This window comes from Bos mutus, chromosome 12 (assembly GCF_027580195.1).
Source record: "Bos mutus isolate GX-2022 chromosome 12, NWIPB_WYAK_1.1, whole genome shotgun sequence".
NCBI classification, from domain to species: Eukaryota; Metazoa; Chordata; class Mammalia; order Artiodactyla; family Bovidae; genus Bos; species Bos mutus.
In genome coordinates this window covers 58,569,187-58,582,908 of record NC_091628.1, presented here as the reverse complement: position 1 = coordinate 58,582,908, position 13,722 = coordinate 58,569,187, and the positions used below count along the sequence as shown (strand labels likewise).

At 37.6% G+C, this 13,722-nt stretch overlaps 1 pseudogene; it reads right to left on the bottom strand.

Annotated features, from left to right (window-relative positions):
* Nucleotides 1-12,128: 12,128 nt before the first annotated feature.
* Nucleotides 12,129-13,368, bottom strand: LOC102264625 (nucleosome assembly protein 1-like 1; annotated as a pseudogene).
* Between the last annotated feature and the right edge of the window lie 354 nt (nucleotides 13,369-13,722).

Genomic DNA, 13,722 nt, shown 5'->3' with positions numbered 1-13,722 from the left:
TCCACTTCTGCTTTATTGACTATGCCAAAGTCTTTGACTATGTGGACCACAACAAACTCTGGAAAATTCTTGAAGAGATGGGAATACCAGATCACCTGACCTGCCTCTTGAGAAATCTGTATTCAGATCAGGAAGCAACAGTTAGAACTGAACATAGACCAACAGACTGGTTTCAAATAGGGAAAGGAGTACGTCAAGGCTGTATACTGTCACCCTGCTTATTTAACTTATATGCAGAGTACATCATGAGAAACACTGGGCTGGATGAAGCAAAGCTGGAATCAAGATTGCTGGGAGGAATATCAATAACATCAGATATGCAGATGACACCACCCTTATGGCAGAAAGTGAAGAAGAACTAAAGAGCCTCTTGATGAAAGTGAAAGCAGAGAGTGAAAAAGTTGGCTTAAAGCTCAACATTCAGAAGACTAAGATCATGGCATCCAGTCCCATCACATCATGGCAAATAGATGGGGAAACAATGGAAACAGTGACAAACTTTATTTTGGCGGGCCTCCAAAATCACTGTAGATGGTGACTACAGCCATGAAATTAAAAGATACTTGTTCCTTGGAAGAAAAGTTATGACCAACATAAACAGCATATTAAAAAGCAGAGACATTACTTTGCCAACAAAGGTCTGTCTAGTGAAAGCTATGGTTTTTCCAGTAGTTATGTATGGATGTGAGAGTTGGACTGTGAAGAAAGCTGAGCACTGAAAAATTGATGCTTTTGAACTGTGGTGTTGGAGAAGACTCTTGAGAGTTCCTTGGACTGCAAGGAGTTCCAACCAGTCCATCCTAAAGGAAATTAGTCCTGAATATTCATCGAAAGGACTGATGCTGAAACTGAAACTCCAATACTCTGGCCACCTGATTTGAAGAACTGACTCATTGGAAAGGGCCCTGATGCTGGGAAAGATTGAAGGCAGGAGGAGAAGGGCACAACAGAGGATGAGATGGTTGGATGGTATCACCGACTCAATGGACATGAGTTTGAATAAACTCTGGGAGTTGGTGATGGACAAGGAGGCCTGGCGTGCTGCAGTCCATGGGGTCACAAAAAGTTGGACATGACTGAGTGAGTGAACTGACCTGATAAGCATGCATGTATACATAAGGAATGAAGAATGATAAATGTCATTAACATAACCTGTTAACTTTAAGTCCCATAAACGTTGTAAAATACTCAGAACTATATGAAGACACTAGTCTTAGGCTGATTTTGTCATTCATTAAGTTCAAATATGATTTAATTTTTTAATTTGTATTATGGTATAGTTCATCTACAATGTTTTGTTTCAGATGTACAGAAATGTGAATCAATTATACACATACATATATCCACACTTTTTAGATTCTTTTCCCACTTAGGTCACTACAGAGTATTGAAGAGTCTCCTGTGGTAGAATAGGTTCTTATCAGTTCTATTTTATATACAGTAGGGTGTATGTATCAATTCCAATCTTGCAATTTATCCCTCTCCACCCCTTCACCTCCTCCCCAAACCATAAGTTTATCTTCTACAGTTGTAACCCATTTTTGTTTAGTAGATAAGTTCATTTGATTTTTATTTTTTATTTTTTTAAATTTTATTTTATTTTTAAACTTTACATAATTGTATTAGTTCTGCAAAATATCAAAATGAATCCACCACAGGTATACATGTGTTCCCCATCCTGAACCTTCCTCCCTCCTCCCTCCCCATACCATCCCTCTGGGTCATCCCAGTGCACTAGCCCCAAGCATCCAGTATCGTGCATCGAACCTGGACTGGCAACTCGTTTCATACATGCTATTTTACATGTTTCAATGCCATTCTCCCAAATCTTCCCACGCTCTCCCTCTCCCTCTCCCACAGAGTCCATAAGACTGTTCTATACATCAGTGTCTCTTTTGCTGTCTCATACACAGGGTTATTGTTACTATCTTTCTAAATTCCATATATATGCGTTAGTATACTGTATTGGTGTTTTTCCTTCTGGCTTACTTCACTCTGTATAATAGGCTCCAGTTTCATCCACCTCATTAGAACTGATTAAAATGTATTCTTTTTAATGGCTGAGTAATACTCCATTGTGTATATGTACCATAGCAAAAGTTCATGTATTTCATATTTACTTTCCTAAATATTTATATTATAAAATCATTTAGCTTTTATATGCTGATTTATTTTCATTTGTAAACTGTATATCTTGAAAGAGATTTTGACAATTAGGTAATAATATAGGGGCTAGAATCTTCAAATTAATAACAATTTATGGGAAATGTGGGCAAAGTACTAAAGTTTTAGAAAAACTAAATTATCCCTATGTACATACATATTTTATTTGCCTTAAATGTATAAATATGATTGCATCATCTTTATAAAAATATACACACAAATATGTACATCAAATTGTGCTATATGTATTTTATAATATGCAATGACTGTAATACCATAAAGTTATTTCTGTCAACTAAATTTCAGTCTGAAAATATCATGTAGGGCAGAGGTCCCCCAATCCCCAGGCCATGGACCAGTACTGGTCCGTGGCCTCTTAGGAACCAGGCCATACAACAGGAGGTAAACAGCGGGAGTAAGCAAGTCTTCTTCAGCTACCCCCCATCACTCTCCATCACTCACATTACCTCCTGCACCATCCCCTCCAGCCCTGCCAGAACCATCAGTGAAGGAGACCCTTTCATGAAACTGGTCCCTGGTGCCAAAAGGATTGGGGACCACTAGTCTAGAGTTGTCTTTTCACCTCTGTTTAAAACAACTGTTACCTCTTAAATATAAGCTTTGTTTCCAGTGTAACTGTGGATGAATAAATTAATCATGTGTTCTAACATAAAAAGACAGAGGACAATAGTCCCCAAGGGAGAAGTGAATGCAAATGAACTGACGGATTTAATACTGCAGTGCAATATTATGATTTTCACTCGAGCAGATGGGAAATAGGGGGGATGTACAATCTCAAAATCATCAGTTTAGTTGACTTTTCCCTGTTCCCAGACTAAAAAATCCATCACCAATCTGAATATCAGGATACAATTCCACAGCCCCAAAGACTTTAATGTTGCAAACTCATCTGTGCTATGTACTGCATACCAAATGAAACCTTTTAATTATTTAGTACCTATATAAATTTGTGTGTATGTGAACTTATATCTTGCAAACACCTGCTTCTACCATGCATTATGTAGACACAGTCCCAAATGAGAAGGAAAGTGTATAAGATTCTTTATAGATTTTCCAATGTGAACTTCATCCTCCTATTCTGATGTTGGAACTGTGTCTAAAAATTAGAATATAAAATGCTGCTGCTGCTACTAAGTTGCTTCAGTCATGTCCGACTCTGTGCGCCCCCATAGATGGCAGCCCACCAGGCTCCTCTGTCCCTGGGATTCTCCAGGCAAGAATATTGGAGTGGGTTGCCATTTCCTTCTCCAAGAATATAAAACATACATAATAAATTTTATATTTTTTATTGTCCAAAGCAAATAGGTCACAGAACAATTTTGATGAGGCAGTTACATTTTATTATTTTGACAGTTTCCAGAGAGATAACCGTGAAATGGAAGCTCTTTTTTCATTTATGTACAGTGTATCAGGAATGTTTTAGATTGGCTCGGCATATAAAACGACTTTGTAACTTATTAGTGATGTCTGAGAACCATCTGGAATATTTAACATCTTCAACATTGGGTTTCCAGTGTTACAGGTAATCCAGTCAGAGCCAGTGGGATCTAATATGTCATTGATTCTTCCTCTACCACTGCCAAGTGTTGACTTAGGATGTTGTAAATTAACATTTCAATATTCTTGAGTATCCTATGAAATATGCTCCCCAAAACCTAGACATCTGAGTCCAATTCCCACAGAAGGCAGTGGTGAAATAACCATAGCACACTACTTTTTTATTTATAGATGTTTATTATATATAATTTCCCAGGGAAAAAAGGAGATCGGACTTAGTCATGTAAATAAATTCTTTTTTTTTTTTAATGATGGGCTAGAAATTAATCACAAGGACCTTGAGGATTTGGACAACAGAGACTATATTATTTTACTGTTGGCAAAGTAATTTAGCATCTCATTTTTCCCGGAAGGGTACCTCTCAAGTTCCTGGTAGGAAGTTCTTGTAGTTGAACCTTCTGTTGAATTGAAATGCATTGTGGGAACTCTTTGTTTGATTTATGGTGCTGTGAAATGTAAAGAGATGGACTGTGGGGCACCAAACAGGCATTGGTGTAAAACTCATTTCCAATAAGCATTAGATGAGTGAGCTTGGAATAGGGCCTCAAACCCATAGAGGTTTTTGTTACTTCTCCATGGCTCACAGTGATAAATGGTTCCAGATTTAGAGAAGATAGCATAACAAGCACAAATTGTGGACCTAACATTGGCCACCTCATGCGAAGAGTTGACTCAGTGGAAAAGACTCTGATGCTGGGAGGGATTGGGGGCAGGAGGAGAAGGGGACGACAGAGGATGACATGGCTGGATGGCATCACTGACTCGATGGAAGTGAGTCTGAGTGAACTCCGGGAGTTGGTGATGAACAGGGAGGCCTGGCGTGCTGCGATTCATGGGGTCGCAAAGAGTCGGACACGACTGAGCGACTGATCTGATCTGATCTGAATATAATGTACATACACTGCAAGTCATTAAATTCAATCATAGGTGACAGTGTCTACAGAATAAACCAGATGTTTACCGTTGTGCTAGGGGTTTAGTTGATAAGTCGTGTCCGATTCTTTGCAACCCCATGAACTGTAGCCTGCCAGGCTACTCTGTCCATGGGATTTTCCAGGCAAGAATACTGGAGTGGGTTGCCATTTCCTTCTCCAGGGGATCTTCCCCACCCAGGGATAGAACCTGGGTCTCCTGCATTTCAGGTAGAATCCTTACCAACTGAGCTACCAGGGAAGCCCAGTTTGCCACGCATTCTGACCTTAAATCTGGCAATCCTTCTTTAATAATTAATAGTAATAATAGCAATTAACATCATTAATGATTTGACCAGATCAGATCAGATCAGTCGCTCAGTCATGTCCGACTCTTTGTGACCCCATGAATCACAGCACGCCAGGCCTCCCTGTCCCTCACCAACTCCCGGAGTTCACTCAGACTCACGTCCATCGAGTCAGTGATGCCATCCAGCCCTCTCATCCTCTGTCGTCACCTTCTCCTCCTGCCCCCAATCCCTCCCAACATCAGAGTCTTTTCCAATGAGTCAACTCTTCACATGAGGTGGCCAAAATACTGGAGTTTCAGCTTTAGCATCATTCCTTCCAAAGAAATCCCAGGGCTGATCTCCTTCAGAATGGACTGGTTGGAACTCCTTGCAGTCCAAGGGACTCTCAAGAGGCTTCTCCAACACCACAGTTCAAAAGCATCAATTCTTCGGCGCTCAGCCTTCTTCACAGTCCAACCTAAATGTAGTATTTTCTCAACAAACAGTATTGAACAAAGAACAACAATGACAAAATCCTGTTTCAAAATACCTTGTATAGAAATATTTAACATTTATTGAGCATTATAAGATACATACCTTGTATATGTTATTTTAAAGCAATTATTGTCTTCTTTATTTTTTAGATAGTCACTGAGTCTTTAGAATTTTAAGTAACTTGCCTAGGTTTATATGGCTAGAATTAAGGCTTGGGTTTCTTTGGCTTCAGTTCAGTTCAGTTCAGTCGCTCAGTCGTGTCCGACTCTTTGCGACCCCATGAATCGCAGCACGCCAGGCCTCCCTGTCCATCACCAACTCCCAGAGTTCACTCAGACTCATGTCCATCAAGTCAGTGATGCCATCCAGCCATCTCATCCTCTGTCGTCCCCTTCTCCTCCTGCCCCCAATCCCTCCCTTCATCAGAGTCTTTTCCAATGAGTCAACTCTTTGCCTGAGGTGGCCAAAGTACTGGAGTTTCAGTTTCAGCATAAACTGAGTTTCTTCTCATTCCCTCCAAAGAAATCCCAGGGCTGATCTCCTTCAGAATGGACTGGTTGGAACTCCTTGCAGTCCAAGGGACTCTCAAGAGTCTTCTCTAACACCACAGTTCAAAAGCATCAATTCTTTGAGCCCTATAAATTAATGCCAGACAACATGGCAGTTCTTAGCTGTACAGGTGGCATTTAGTGAGAATGTCCCATGTATCCCTTTAATATCTTATTTTTGTGATTCAGATCAAAAGAGGTTTCCAAATACAACGGAAATAATTCCAAAATATATAGTATAAACTGACTTCAAGAAAGTCATTTTCAATTCTATCAAAATTATGATTTGTACAACAAAACATTCACAAGTAGAAAAAATAGCCAATTGAAAATAACTGCCCATCAAGACTAGTCCTAGCCTTACAAAGAGTAGAAAAAGAGCAACATCGTATTAATATGTAGGCTGAGAGGAGAGAAAAAAGTAGAAGCAAATGGAAAAAATACAAAGGTGTTCCTCCTAGCTCAAGTATAAAGTTCCAAGATGCATTTACAGATTACTTTATATTACTAATATGTAATGTAAAAAGGGAAACACAGACAGTTCTTCCTTCCTCACATAGTAGGTAGTCATTAGGCTACATGCATCACATTGTCATAGTTTCCAGATTTTCTTAGACCTAACGCTCCCATCTTTGTCTCTTCATTTCCCTCTTCCCCCAAGGCTAATTATCTTCCTTCTCAAGCGTTGATATTTCTTGTTTTTATCCCTATTCTACAAAACCTCCCCATTTCTTTCTGTTTCCTAACACGCTCCCCGCACCCCCACACCCCCATACTCTCATCCCTGCTTTTCTTCTTTCTGCTCTGAGTTGAGCCATGTTCTGTATGTGCTTTTGAACACACTTCTGTCTTTGAATGAAAATGCTCCTCCATAACAACCAAATTTCTTTATTTAACAAAATCATTTTTAGGGCTTAGCTGCCATGCATCTTGATCTCGGAAGACTTACTATGTCTTCTTACCTAGGTTATATCTACAGTTCTTTATCTTTCCACATTCATAATATTTATTGCATTCAAAATTATTTGTTCATCATCTTTCCAAAGTAGAGCAATATGTTTGTTATTCACCCCTAACTTCCCAGGAACTAGCACAATGTGTGGTACATAATAGATACCCAGTTCTATTGAACTTTTCTGTCATTAGAATGCTGTATACATTGATGTGGGCACTGAAACCAATATAAAAAAATCAAACTTAGTATATGCAAGATAATATAATAGAACAATGAGTAATGTATGATCTATGCTTCAGTTTACTTTATAACCAGGCTCACACATTTCTATTCCTATACAGTTGAAACAAATTGGATTTTTCCTTTATTTATTTATTTATTTTAATTAGAGGCTAATTACTTTACAATATTGTATTGGTTTTTCCATACCTCAACATGAATCTGCCACGGGTGTACACGTGTTCCCAATCCTGAACCCCCCTCCCACCTCCCTCCCCATACCATCCCTCTGGGTCATCCCAGTGCACCAGCCCCAAGCATCCTGTATCCTGCATCGAACCTGGACTGGCGATTCGTTTCTTATATGATATTATACATGTTTCAATGTCATTTTCCTTTATTTATTTATTTTTAATTAAAGGATAATTATAATATTGTGTTGGTTTCTGCCATACATCAACATGGATCAGCCCTGGGTATACATATATCTCCTCACAGAGTGAAGTAAGTCAGAAAGTGAAAAACAAATACATATTAATGCATATATGTGGAATCTAGAAAGATGGAACTGATGAACCTATTTGCAGGGCAGCAATGGAGACACAGATACAGAGAACAAATTGAATTTATTTTTGATGGGTGTGGCGTGGTAGTAATTGAAGCAGCAGGCTCTATCATTTGCTCTCATGCACAGACCTAAATGAAGATGAGAGAAGTCAAAGACCTTTGAATAACCTTTTCTATTGTTGAAGGGAAGTTCAGATGCAAATAGTTAACAGAGAGAAAAGTTATAAGGTCGTTCACATGCAGATTTTAAGATAAATATTTGCTATGACAAATGGCAAGATGATGAGTTTCTGCTAAAAAAACAAAATGATCCCTCTTTATTACAGGCTCTCTATTAAACTAGTACATATAATTAAGGCAGGAGAAGTTTTTGTCTTTAAATCCTCTTTGGATTTGCTTGATTATATTCTGCATTTTAGCAATCTGCAATCTATTCAGAATCTTTTTAGAGACCTTGGACTTGATTGTTTTAATTATAACTCAGAACGTGTACAAGCTCAGTTTCCTTTTCTGTCATGGGGGTGGGATTGGTAAATCTAAGGGCACCCACAAATACATGCACAGGATAAACTTCATGAATAGTTACGCTGTCAAAGACTGCATTTTTCCCATCTTTTTCTTAATATACATAGGTTAGAATATAGAATCCAAAGTCAAAGGTTTGGGTTCTGTTTATTATTAGCCAGGGGATTTTAAACAAGTAATTTTACAATAATCCTCAGCATCCTTACTTGTCCATAAAAAGTGTATATGAAATTTCTGTATCACATTATTGGTGAACTTGAGGATAAAACTAAAACAGTCATTGTAGAAAAACTTAATAGGAAAACATTGCATAAGTGTAAAATAATGTAGTTTCTCTTTTTTTCCATACTCGCCTACTCATAGCAGTGTTGTTTACCTTCATAAATTGAGGAGTATCCTATAAGGAAGAGTATGTGATAAGGACCTCTTCCTAGTTAGTTATGTTTGTATCTAGGTAATTTTTCTAGGCAAAATTTTTGCAATGAACTTAATTTCCTAGTCACTGTTACTTACTGCTGCAGTAAATTTAAATCCAGTATACACATCAACTACATTGAGTCACTCCTTTACATTCTAGTCTACACATGTAGTTCTTCTCAAACTTTGCCATGGATCAGACTTAGCTCCAGAGCTTGCTGTCACACAAATTACTGGGTACCACCTCCAGGGTTTCTGATGGAATAAGTGGACCCCATATTTTTGTTTTGTTTTTTGTTTTAATATTTCCTACAAGTTCCTAAGTGACAAGTATGCTGCTACTCCATTGGTCACACATTGAAAACCACTGCCCTAGCACGGCTTCTTAGGTTTTAACATTCATAACAACCTCCCGGCTTTAACCTTAGACAGTTATTTCATTGCTCTGAGGTATGTCTTTGCTTCTTTATTTTAAAAAATGAAATCAGAGCTGAGATTCACTGTTTTAAGATTAGTGTTTCTCAAATGCTCTTGCCAAAACCAAACTCGATTCAAAAAGATTTGAAAGGCAAGAGGATGAAGATTACATGTGTTCATCTGTGGCCTCTGTGCTCTGTCATCTAAGCAAATAGCCAACCCAGACAATTTCATCGTTCAATAGAAAAAATATATATTTGCATAACTAATACATGCTGCTTCTCTGGACCACCCCAACTTTTCTGTGAGCTGTTACAAACATGTAGGTATTGAGTTTTCTCCTTCCTTCACTTTATTCAAGTGTGAGATTTTACTTATTAAAAAGATTTCCCATATGGTGAGTGATGCAGAAAGAGCAGCTAGTATACCAAGATTCCAGACCAAAGCTGCCCAACTGGCAACTGCCTGACTCTACTTATACCAAAGAGGAGATGGGAAACAATTAGGATTGATCTCAAGTCTATTAGGGAGTCAAGAGAAACCCAGTTGAAGGGCACCGTTAGCCAGTTAAGCACAAGAAGTAACTTTCTCAGGCTCCACTTCTTTATGATAGAGATAAAATTCAGGAATCTATTACCTACCAAAAAATATAACAACAAGTGGCTTGGAGGCAACTGCATTAAGATACACAGGACCCTTTAATCCTTACTTTTTTCCAGCTTGAGACTTTGGAATGTCTTTACTTTTCCTCCACACACTTACCCTGCAAACAAAGCTTTGATTATAGGCCTTTGTTATGAAATAATGAATACATTATTTTGACATCAGCTATTGCAGACCATCAGCATCTGAGAGCTAATTGAGATTTGATGAATGGTTCTTAATTTTTAAATACTGCGCATTTAAAATATTCATTTAATAAGACTATTTCAGGGTACATAGTACTAAAAAAGTATGTTGAAAGAATTACAATCTCTGAGATCATTTCAGCTTATGATACTGTTATTATACTATTATAAACCTTTTTAAAAATAACATGATAATCACCATAATGGTATATTTTGCTTTTTAATTGAAGTGTAGCTGATTTGCAATGTTCTGTCAACTTCTGATGTACAGCAGATTTTCAGTTTTATATGTATACATTTATATATATTCTATATTCTTTTTTACATTCTTTTCCATTGTGGTTTATCTCAGAATATTGAATATAGTTCTCTGTGCTATACAATAAGACCTTGTTGTCCATCCATTCTATATGCAATAGTTTGCATCTACTAACCCCGATCTATTATTCCAACCCTTCTCACAGCCCTGCTCCATCTTGGAAACCACAAGTCTGTTTTCTGTGAGGCTTTTTGTTTTATACATAAGTTTACTTGTGTCATATTTTAGATTCCACATATAAGTGATGTCATATTATATTTTTCTTTCTGATTTACTTCACTTAGTATGATAATCGAATTTATAGCTGAGTAGTATCCCATGGTGTATATATATACACACCACATCTTCTTTATCCATTTATCTGTCAATGTACATTTAAGTTGTTTCCATGTCTTGGCTACTGTGAATAGTGATTCTATAAACATTGAGATGCAAGTATCTTTTTGAATTATAGTTTTGTCCAGATCTGTGCCTATGAGTGTGATTTCTAGCTCATATAGTAACTCTAGTTTTCTGAGGAACCTCCATACTCTTTTCCATAGTGGCTGTAGCAACTTACATTCCCACCAACAGTGTAGGAGAGAGTTCCTTTTCTCCATATCCTTTCCAGCATGTTATTTGTATACTTTTTAATGATAGTCATTCTGATTAGTGTGAGGTGGCACTTCATTGCAATTTTGATTTGCATTTCTTTAGTAATTAGTGATGTTGAACATCTTTTCATGTGCCTATTGGCCATCTGTATGTTTTATTTGGAGATAAGACCATTTAGATCTTCTGCCCATTTTTTGATTGGGTTGCTTTTTGTTGTTGAGTTATATGAGCTATTTATATATTTTGGAAATTAAGCCCTGTGAGTTGCATTGTTTGCAAATATATTCTGCCACTCTGTGGGTTGTCTTTTCATTTTGTTTATGGTTTCCTTTGCTGTGTAAAAGGTTGTAATTTTGATTAGGTATCATTTGTTTATTTTTGTTCTTCTTTCTATTGCTTTGGGACACTGTCCTAAGAAAACATTGATATGTTTTTGTCAGAGAATGGTTTGCCTATGATCTCTTCTGGGAGTTTTATGGTCATGTCTTATGTTTAACTCTTTAAGCCATTTTGAATTTTTTTTTTTTACATGGTGTAAAGATATGTTCTAAGTTCATTGATTTACATGTGCCTGTCCAACTTTCCCAGCCTCACTTGCTGAAGAGAATAATTGTATATTTTAGATGCATATCATATATTCTTCAGTCATACAAATTCCCTTATTATAAATACAGTAGTAAAAATATATATATTTTTCCTGTTAGATTATTTTACCGGAGAAGGCAATGGCACCCCACTCCAGTGCTCTTGCCTGGAAAATCCCATGGATGGAGGAGCCTGGTAGGCTGCAGTCCATGGGGTCGCTAAGAGTCAGACACGACTGAGTGACTTCATTTTCACTTTTCCCTTTCATGCATTGGAGAAGGAAATGGCAACCCACTCCAGTGTTCTTGCCTGGAGAATCCCAGGGACAGGGGAGCCTGATGGGCTGCCGTCTATGGGGTCCCACAGAGTCAGACACGACTGAAGCGACTTAGCAGCAGCAGCAGCAGATTATTTTACACAGAATAAAATCTAGTTTTAGAATCAATAGGTAAATGGAAATGAACATTTTTATGACATGGTTTTAGGTTATAACTAATGTTAATTTCAGAAAATTTAAAGATACAAAGAAGCATAGGGTATGAAAAAAATCTTAATGTAGTAACTTAACAGTTTAGTGTATTTTTGTTTTATTATGTAATGCTAATAAATGTTTAATATCCCTTTATCTTAAAATTTTGAACAAAATTTCTTAATACTTCATAAATATCATTTTTTTAAATTATATGACATTTTTATTTTTAGGATGCAAAAACAAAAATGAGCAAACAAACAAACAACAAAAAACTTGAAATAGGCTTGTCAAATGATGTAAATTCATCCTTTCCATGGAAGCAGAAGGTAGATCAATGCAGGTTATCCTCAGGCCTCATACATCCTGCTTCACTGCTGCTTGCACTCTGCTGGGTTTTGATCCTTCTTTGGGTCATAATCTGGATCATTTTCCTCATCTCCTTCTTCTTCCCCTTCCTCATCCGCTTCTTCACCTTCTTCATCATAATCATCATCGTCGTCTTCAATAGCTTCTCCAGTAAAGTATAACACTGATCTTGGGATTATACGCTCACGTAAAAAGTGACCAATTTCAAAGTCTGCAGCGAGGATAGCTTCAGAATCATCATCCAGATCTCCACTCTCAGGAACTTCAGGAGGGGCAAAAAAATTAAAGAAAGAGTCATTAGAAACTGTTTTGGTCACAGTACGAACTGTCCCACGTCCCTTGTGTTTCTGCTGCTTCTTTAGTGACATTCTTGCCTTTTTTCCAATCTATCTGGCACCCTGTACAACCCATAATTTCTGGTCCATCAAAAGAAAAGGGATCAGAATCATCTGGTTCTGACCTCATCCTATATGTCTTTGTCAACACTTCATTTGTGAAATATTCATTGGGTTCAAAGTGAAATTCTAAGACAAAACTCATAGGCTGACCAGCATCTGAGAACTTCACTTTAATATCTTTCAAGTGCTTCAGAATAGGCTCATCATGTTCCTGAACCATATCACTGAGCAAGTCAACATTCTTAAAAACGGTCAACCAAAACTCAGGAATTCCCTTGGGATCTTCTTTTTCTTCATCCTTTTTCTCATCTTCAATCTTGGCCTTTTCTTTTAGCTCCTCCGAAATTTCATCTTCCTCATCTGGTTTCCATTCACACTCTTCTTCTGTAGGTTCATAAATGGCATTAATGATCTCAAATTGCTTATCAAACAGAGGCTGATAAAGAACAGTATACTTTCTTTCAAGATCATGAACTTCCTCATAGAATTTGGCTTCTATCTGTGCACATTTAACTTGAAGGTTTTTGAGAGCATTCACTCGTCTTTTAACTACCCTAGGCAAGTTGTCGATGTCTGCCATGTTGTACAAATGCCAAATATCGGTGGCGAGCGCGGAGAGCCGAGCGGCCGGAGCTGCGCAGGCAGTGACTCAGGGCGGCGGCGGGAGGAGCAGGAGGCGGCGCCGCGAGCAGATGGCGCTAAAAAAGCATAAATATCATTTTAATAATAGTAATTGGAGGAAGCACTTATGTTTCTATTATGTCTAATATATCCCATGTGGTAAAATCCATGTTTTATTTTGATCAAGTGTTTAATGTAAGAAGACAATGTATTTTTATATCTTTTAGAAAGAAGTTCAAAAATTCATTACACCTCATTTTGGGTAAGATTTTTTAAAACAAGCACTCTGATTCCAATAATTTAATTAACTTTAACATGCACAAATGCATGGCATTGATGTCTTACACCTGTATAACTACCACATTCTTCAGGAAACAGAACACCAAGTCTCTAAAAGCACTTTCATGCTGCATTCCAGGCATCAGCCATTAGCA